Source organism: Cryptomeria japonica, chromosome 4 (assembly GCF_030272615.1).
Source record: "Cryptomeria japonica chromosome 4, Sugi_1.0, whole genome shotgun sequence".
Taxonomy (NCBI): Eukaryota; Viridiplantae; Streptophyta; class Pinopsida; order Cupressales; family Cupressaceae; genus Cryptomeria; species Cryptomeria japonica.
Genome location: NC_081408.1, coordinates 467,978,854 through 467,988,707, shown reverse-complemented (window position 1 = coordinate 467,988,707; position 9,854 = coordinate 467,978,854).

The window sequence follows — 9,854 nt, the reverse complement described above, 5'->3', positions numbered from 1 at the left end:
TATAAACTAATTTTATAAATAAAACCTTTTGGATCCCAAACTGATGTCGGCTTCACTAAAGTGTTGGATGCCGATGTCGGTAATGACCTTGAATACTCCAATGCTGATATTTGTCAGTGTATGCCTCCAATGCCAGTATCTGCCGGTATATGCCTTCTACAGAATATTGTTGCCATCAATGACAACATATGAATCCAATGAGTGTCAATTGCCAACACTGGGGCCCTAAATCAGTAGGGGTTAGTGCTCCTTGGGTTGGTGCCCTAAACTTTGTAATAATATTATTTTATTGTGAGGTTGGATAGGAGCAGTAGACTCTAGCAACATTTTTCACCAAGGTTTTTCCCACATTTGGTTTTCCTCGTACATCCAATGTTATGTGATGTGTCTTTGTGTGCGTGCATCTTCATCACTTCCCTTATCTCACAAGTTTATTCACTTAGTGTTTGAACTGCTAACCGGTACACACATTTAGTATTAAAAGGTTAAAAATATTGATAACCACTGATTCACCCCCCCTTCTCAGTGACATCTTGTGTTCTATAATAGGTATTAGAGCTTTGGTTCCTAGTTAGATAAGTTTTCTCCAACTTGGGTAGATTCTGGTTTGTGAACATAATGGCCATTTTTGTGTCAACCCCTACTCTGGTGTTTGATGGGTCAAACTTTTCCATTTGGAGTTGTAGGATGGAAGTCTACCTGTCCCCTTTATGGTATGATGTCTAGATGTCGGTTGTAAATGGCTGTTCTAGTCCTGCTAGTCCTCCTATTGATCCTGAAGTAGAAAGAAGATACATGTGTAACGTTGAAGCAATGATGGCTATACTCAATGGAATCTCTGGTGAAGTTTCTTTAAAAGTGGATAAGTGCAAGTCTGCAAAGAGCTTGTGGGATAGACTAAAGAAACTTTATGGAAATAGATTGTGGAAGTTAGAAGGACAATAAACAAACAAATGTGTAGATAATGAAGATAAATCAGCCAGCTGCTGCAGTAATGATGAAGAATAAACCCATATCTTCATGGCTCAAGTGACAGAAAGTGAGATGCACACATCAAAAAGGGATAATGTAGATAAATCCAACTAGCAAGATGTGTTTGGAAGTGATGAAGAAGATGAAGAAGAAGATGAAGTTGATGTTGATTTTAAAGGAGAACTTGTTAGAGCACTTGAGGAGCTTAGCAGAGTAAGAAAAGAATACAAGATGTTCAAGAATGTTGCTATTGTGGAACAAGACTGGTTGTTCAAAAGTCTTGAAGAGCCAGAGTCAACCATTGCAAATCTGATAGCACAAGTGGATGATGCTAAAAGGATAAAAGAACCAAAATTATATTTGGATATCAAGGAGTGTAGGTGCAAATATTTAGAGTCGGAGCTAGAGGCCAAGGATAAAGAATGTCAAAATCTAATAGGCGAGATGGAGAAACTCAGAAAAGACCTTGAGAAGTGTCAAGATGAGCTCAAGGTGAGAATCTAGTATGAAGGCATCTCTAAAGCCTTGGATAAAATGTTGAACAAGAAAAAACACTCCAAAGACACCTGAGGAGTTGGATATGATGTCGGTGAGTGCTCCACAAGAAAGACTAACTCCAACAAAGACATTCAATTTATCTCCTCAAGTGTAAATAACAAAGGAAAAACCTTCACTGTCACAAATGCTCCAAGAAGGAAGATAGACCTAACTACAACTGGTGAAGACATAAGGATGAAGACTGGTGCTGCAAGGAGGAACAATGTTGATCTAAAAGGGAAAAGTAAGATGAGAGAAGATGGCTTCATCAAAAATGAGAACATAAGAAGACAGTCTAGAAGACTTGCTGCCAATGGAAGACAAAGAAATTTTGCTGCCCATAAGTCAAGACAAGTGCAGAAAAGGAAGGGATCAGATGAAAAGATTGTGAAAATTGGACATCTCAAGGTCAATTCCCAGAGAAATAGAAATGGAGACAACAAGCCTACAAGATCACCACATGTGTGGCAAAATAAATTTTAAGTTATGGGCCCTCCTTCTCTGATTACTACTTTTCATGCAAGGATTATGGTCATAGGGAAAATGAATGTTGGAGAGGGTTTGAAAGTAGTCAAGTTAAATTCTCTAGAAATAGGAAAATAGTTTTTCATAGATGTCATAGACATGGACTTGAAAGTTCATGCTACAGAATTATGCATAGATCTTCTTTTGTCTATGATAGGAAGAGTCCATTTGATACATAGAAATGTAAATGATGTATGTTATCAATGTAGAAAAAAGAAGTCTCAGACATATGGCAACCCTTCCAATTTATCTTCCAACAAAATTGCAAGATATAACAACTATGGTTAGTATGGAAAAGATGCCATAATGTATAGGAAACAAAGACCTACATGGAGCAAAAGGAGAAATACTCCTAAAAGATCAAGAAGTCCATTGAAACTGGTAGTTGGCTACCATAGCATGATCATGAGAAGAAGATCAAACCGGTTTTATAGAAGGTCATCCAATCATTTGTTTGGCATGAACATAATCTGCTACTACAATAATGTTTTTGGAGAAAGGACCAATCAGAAAAAGGATGTCAACACTACTCCCAAGACTACAAATGAGAAAAGGAGGGAGATCAAGCAGATATGGACAAAGAAACAAGAGAATACAACCATGGGTAGGCACTGTGCATTCAATGCATAGGTGATATCTCCTAAGGCTTAAAGGAGATGTAGGACCTTAGGGGGAGCTACATATTGATCACACCATTCACCCCCTTAATTTGAAAATGACAAATCTAAGGATAGATTGCTACCGACACAAGGAACAAGATGAGATGACAGTGTGAGTAGTTACTGCCATAACTACACATTTACATATGTGAGATGGATTACTGTTGCAAGTGTCAAATGGATGGTTTAAATTGAAAATTGGCATCAGAGGCATTTGACTCGAGAAGATGGAGGTTAGAGGAAGGTGTTCTGGTAGAGATATTGGTCCAGTAAAGTAAACTAGTATATATAGTATGTTACCGGTATGGATATTGACCAGAATTGCAGTGACTCTTGTGGCTTGATTTGATAAAATGATGACTTAAGTGATACTGGAGAAGTCCTGAATGAGAATGTGTTAGTCCAATAATCCACAATATGTGCGTGTATCTTTTTTATTTAACCAGTTTGGTGGTTGACATGAAATTCTATGGTATTGTGGTCATGCCATAATATGTGACAAGGTTATGATGAATATCATTGAAGTGGAAGATCATCTGTAGATCATATATGCTAAGCTCTACTGGTACAAGGTACAAATTGGAGCCATGGTTTAGGACATGATAGGAAAAGAAGACATGAGATCTATGGTTCAAGGGGAGTTCACAACTTTACATCCCTTGATTTTTGAACAATATGCTGGCCAAAGAGGGAGAGTTGCCTACAAAAGGGGGAGAACATATATTTGGTATCAGTTGGCATCTGAGCCCTCTATCTCATGTGTTGTTTGATGAGAGGATGAAGAGTAAAATGGTCAAAGTAGGAGAAGCAACTGGTAAAAAGTTTTGTCAGTTCCCTTTTCCATTGTTGTCAAAGGGGGAGAGGAAACTAGTAATATACCAAATACTACATTTGTTGACATAAATGCCAAAGGGGGAGATTGTTGGTATTATGTTGTCATTGACATCAACCAGTATGGAATGTTAACCGGTAAGTATTGGAGACCAATGTGGAATGTTGATAGGTGAGAAAGTCTTGGAGACCGGTATAGAATATCAACTAGTGAGTGATGTGTTGGTAGTGTGTTGTTTCCAATCAATAAGCACATGACCAGTAAGAAGACAAGGCTGATCCAATAAAGAATATGAGGACAACTGGGTCATATGTATAGTTGATGTTGTATTTTCTTAAACAGGGAAGTCTTATTGGTGCAATGCCAGAAGTAGAGAGAAATGTATTGTGAACCAGTTCCCACCAATTTTTGGCCGACAGGTGATTGAAGGCTCATGTCGGATGACCCAAGTGAAACATGAGGAATCCCCTTGTATATGAAATCAAAGATATGCACCGAATCAATAAGGGAAGGAATGATGAGCTATCGAGACAAAAGAGGAAAAGTAAGTTGTGATGCGTTTGTCACTTTGACAGACCGGTTGAGATGAGAACCTGGCTCATGAAGGAGAAGAATATTTTTAGTACTTGTAGACATGGATCTACTTTGAGACACTAATATCAACAAGGATACCTATTGATGTTTGATGTCTGAGATTATCATGCTACCGTTGTGCTAGGAGATGTGCTTTTGAGACTATTAAAATGTTGATGTCAATTGGTATAGTCCACTGGTATGCAGGTAGGTAAGTAAGGTATGTTACCGGTATGCAGGCAGATGTATAATCAACTGGTGAGGTTAAGGATGTCAACTGGTAAGCAAGAAAAAGATATAAAGTGAAGAGCTCTCATCAGATGGAGATGTGCATAATGACACTTTGGATATATGTTGTGGATTGATGTCTCGACCGGGTTGATGTGATCCCATAGGAAGATAGGATACTCCATGGTTTGAAGGTTAACCAATTAGTGTTACTACTTACTAAGTTGCCATTAGTCTTATGTTTAAAGTTATTCTAGTCGGATACTACTACCGAAATATTCAGTCGGTAAGCATAGAATAGTCGATTATAGAAGAAAGTAGCCTCAGAGTCTAGTATACACCGAGTTGTCTACTGAGCAGCAAGAATGATATACTGAGTGAACACACACCGAGTGAAATGTGGTACCAGATTCATTGAACCTGGACATATATGGGAAACGTGTTGCAAAGATCGAGGAACAAGTAATTGTTATCACATTGGAAATTGCACTTAAAGATTGTGTATGATTTTAAGGTCATCTAACCAATGAAATATTTTTGTATGGTTATTCATTCAAGAAATCATGTTTGTAAGATCGAAGCATGAACCAGATCACCAACATAAGAGATCTATTTATACAGCATGAGTTAAGGATTAAATATATATGTGTGCATGTGTGTATGAAGCAATGCTTATATGAAAAAAAGGAAAATCATGAGAAATCATAGAGTGCTATGACTGTTACAGTTGACAGAGAAACACAAAAGTCACCGAGAGGGATTTCAGAGAACAGTCAAGGAACAGAGTAAATAGAAGGGTTTACCGAGTTATTATATGGATTACCAAGGTATGCTATAAGCTAGGTAATATCATTTTGAGCACATAGAATCTTCTATAACATTCCAGATGTAAAGTTGCAAATATTTGTAATGATTTTATTGTAATATTTTGAAGTGGTAAGAGAAACCTTTAACAGGATAAAAGACTCTAAGTCTATAAATTGTAAAGCCTTTAACCATGTGAAACATTTAGAATAAGTGTTGTGAAATCCTTTAGCAAGGTAGATCTAATAGATCTTGAGACTCCTAACAGGGTAAGCTATCAGAAATAGCTAAACATGTAGCTCTAACTGAGCAACCTTTATTATTGTAGTAGTGAAGTTATGGGTGCCATCCCCACCGCAGTTTTTCTCTCTAACCAAGAGTTTTTGCCTAACCAAAATATATGTGTTATGGAGTGAATCATGTATGATTGTTATTTATTTATTTTAGCATTATATTATGTTACAGCAATATTCAGTTTATGCTTAACAATAAATTTATTGTTGAAGAAAAGTTTTGAAGTACTGATTCACCCCTCCCCTCTCAGTACATTAGCTTTCCATATTGGGCCTAACAATTGGTATCAGAGCTTGAATCTTGGAAAAGGGTTTAACTTCCTAAAGAGAAAGATCTTATCAATGGAAGGCTATAAACAATCTTGGAGAATTGTGTATCTGCAAGAAGAGTTGGATCATGCTAATCAAGTGATTGCAGACATGCAAAGACAAATGCAAAAATCTCTAAAAGTTAGATGAAGATTGTCTGATGATTTGCAGGACTCTCAAGAGTTGATGGAACAAATTGAGACATCATCTGAGAATAGTATATCTGAAGAGACTGGAGAAATTATTGAAGTATTGAAAGAAAAGAACAAAGCACTGGCTGATGAACTAAAAGCAATGAAAAGAGAACATGAACATTTCAGCACAAAGATGATTGAAAATCTTGATGCATTGAGGACAGCCTAGGATAAAGTAAGAGATCTAGAAAGAGAGAAACAACAACTTGAAGCATTAGTATTTGAAAAGAATGATGAAAACATAAGGTTGACTGGGATTCAACAAAATCTGTCAGATCAACTAGGTTATGCACATCATGAAGCAAATCTGAAAGATGATGAGAATCAAGCATTGAAACTTGAAGTATCAAGGTTGACCAATGAGCTTGAGATAGAGAAGAAATCCAAGGAAACACTGCAGAAGAGTTATGAAGCATCAAAGATGTTGGATAAGCAACTGAATACAGGAAGACCCAACAAAGATGCAAGACTTGGTTACAAAGGAAAAGACTCTACCGAGAAGGGAATCCACACTACCGAGAGAGGAGAATCATCAAAGCAAGCTAGAAACAAGAAGCACATCAAAAGAAAGAAGCCCATTTGCAACTACTGTGGAAATCAAGGTCATACTGCTAACATGTGCCAAATCAAAAAAGGTAAGCAACCGAATGTCACTAAGTCTAATGGTTATTGTTACAATTGCAATAAATATGGTCACACATTTAACCAATGTAGGACAAAGTCTACTAGCAATTGTAAGAAGGCAAAATTCAAAGGGTGTTGTAAAAATTGTAATAGATATGGACATAGTACCAAGAAGTGTTGGTTTAAGCAGAAGACCTATATGTGGTATGCACACCGAGCAAATACTAGAGGCTACCGAACTCACACAAATCCTTTCCAACAATATTCTGTAGTACCCTGGGATTACAATACAAGGATATGGTGTGAATGTTGTGGAAGATATGGACACATAAGTGCCAACTATTTTATAAGGTTTGGAATGAACAACCGAAGATCATGGAAAAATCCTGGTATGGCTTGTTTTCATTGTCACAAAGTTGGACACTTGGCTGGAGATTGCAGAGATCAACCTAGAGGAGACACAGATGAAATAAAAGACAAATTACAAATGATTTAGAGAAAGAAGGAAATTATGTCAAATGAAGAAAGCACCTTACCTACCAAGTTAGGTGCACCTATTCCAAATTAATCAGTAAAGGTATGAAGGGACTGCATTCTCTCAAGGTTCAATCTTAACAGTTCCTATTTTATTATGTAGTTAATTCAAAATCTGCATAGCTAAGATGTATTAATAAGTTTAAAATTCTATCAAAGTATTTTGGAGCACTATACAAGAAGCCTGTCAAGTCGGTGAATACAGGAAGCCTGTCAGGTCGGTTAATGAAGGAAATCTAACTACTCGGTTAAAGTGCAAAAAGGAAAGAAGGTTTAGTGGAACCGAGTGCATTTAATGTTTTTGACCTAACCTACATGGAGCCTGATAAGGTATATTGTGTACTTAAATCATTTATGAGGTCATTTTTACACTTACCAAGTTTTCAAGAGAACAAAGCAAAGCGATTCAAAGGCGATCAAACCTCCTCCGAAGCAAAATTCAAGGTATTTACATCAATCTCAATGCATTGTTAAGCTAGTTTACTGATCATATTAGGTGTGATTATCTATTTTACATTTTCTAAGTGTGAAGCATCTACCATTTGAAAATATTCAAACCCTAAGGATCTTTTGTTAGTACTTATCTGAAATCTGCAATGACACCTAAGATCCAAGAGCCCATTATTGTTAAGAATGTTGAAAAGCCCTCACTGAAATATCCTCTAACTCTCAAAGTAGCATCAGAACCGGATGATAAAACTGCATTCTCACTCATCCCGAATAGAGTTTTACTAGTTGAGGATGTTAGATTCTTTACCAAATGTCAAGTTGAAGAACTAGGTCATGTTGAAATCAAAGACACCTATGATGAACTGTGTACCGATGGAAAATTGGATAGCAAGTATGAGCACATTAAGATCAAGGGAATGACTGAAGCCCTAACCTATCCCCATGTCTTCAAACCCTAGTGGGTCAAGTTTGTTCTAAGCAGAGTTCATGATGATTTCATGTGGTTAGAAGAGCAACCATTCAAAATTACCAAGGAAATCATTCATTTGATCACTAGTTACCCTATTTATGATCATGCCCGAGCTTAGAAAATGATATCACAAAAGGAATTGATCACCTTAACCGAAGTGGAATCCGATTGTAGAGGATTGAAATTGAACAATGTGACAGATGCAGAGATAAAATTTGCTATTAGAGTAATAGGTTATTGTTTTTTCCAATCAGCAAGGGAAAACAGTGTACCCTGTGCAGCAGTCGACTTAGCATACAAAATTGTGAAAAAAGGAATTAAAATTGATCTTTGTGAAGTATTGTTGAAAAACCTATTTGAGTATCTGAACACCATAAGGAAGTCGAAGAAGAACAACTTGGCCAATACACTGATGTATGGATCACTGTTAGTATGCATGTTTTTCTATTTTAAAAAGTTCTTTCCATCAGTCGGTAAAGTAGTTTGGGAGCTACACAGACCAATCACCCATCAAATCAATGACTTCATCAAACATCTAGGTGATAACTTTAATGATATTATGGATGATTATTTTAGTAAGTTTCAAGAGAAGATGAATAATAGGTATAGAATTCCACCCCAACTAGTGGGAAAATACAAGGATGACATTTGTTTTGAAGTAGACACCGACTACTGCTATGTGAATGTTGTGGAACCAAGAACTCAATCTTTGACACCTATGGGTTATGAGATTGATTTTGACATCACACAACAATAGATAGATGCTTTTCTTACATTACCAAGGCATGTTATCGAGCTGAGGTATGGAACATATGAAGAAGTGAAAGAGAAAGTAAAGATGAGCATTGTAGTACCAAAAGCTACAAGAAAAGCAACAAAAATGATCAAGGCATTATCAGAGAAATTTGGAGGAGATTATTTCTCCACACCTATCAAGGGCACTCTAGTCATCACCGAGGAGGAATCTGAAGCCCAAGAGGCTACTATAACACTGAGCACCAAATTGCCTAAAGGGAAAGTTCTGAAGAGGAAGAAACAAGACACATCAAAGGCATCACAGACTCCCTCAGTGAAGCACCCAAACACAAGATCATCTGCAGTATCACCGAGTAAGAAACCAAAAAATGTTACTATTCCAAAGGTAACAAAAACTTACAAGAAATCTACTCAGAGACTCATTTTGACTAAAGAGTCCAGTGACACAGAATCTGAAGATGCTAACAAATTTCAGATTCTTAAGAGTACGAAGGACAATGTACATAGTGTTGAAAATTTTTGTGCAAATCTAAAGCAATATGTGGATTTGGATCATTCAGATATGTTAAGTATGAATCCAGATCTGATGATGAAAAGAGAAAAATTGAAGAAGCTGTCATCTACACACTTCTAAAATTTTGATTGGTCCCATTGGAAGTATCTAACTCTCTTCCAAAAGAATTGTATTTGCATATTGATAACAGGTGGAAATATGCAATGGAGTCAGAAAAGCAGATTAGAGAAAGAAGTCTGGTACATCTCTTTCCAGACATGTCGGTAGATGAGATCAAAGAACATCTAATAAACTACCACAAAAACTTCCTAGTCAAGCAAAGAGCCTCAAAATTGATGAATGGCCTGTATATTGAAGTGGAGCAGGAAACCAAAGAAAAGTGGCAGGAAATCTTTCAAATCAAGAATGCTGGTGAACAAGCTAAAGTTGAAGTAGTTGATGTCACCGAGCAAGATCTTGATGTCACCGAGCAAGATCATGCTGACATTATACAAGTTGATGAAGATATCATGGATACCGAGGCACCTGAACAAGAAATGATAAAAGGGAATTCTTATGCCCAACTGGTATCCAATGAGTCA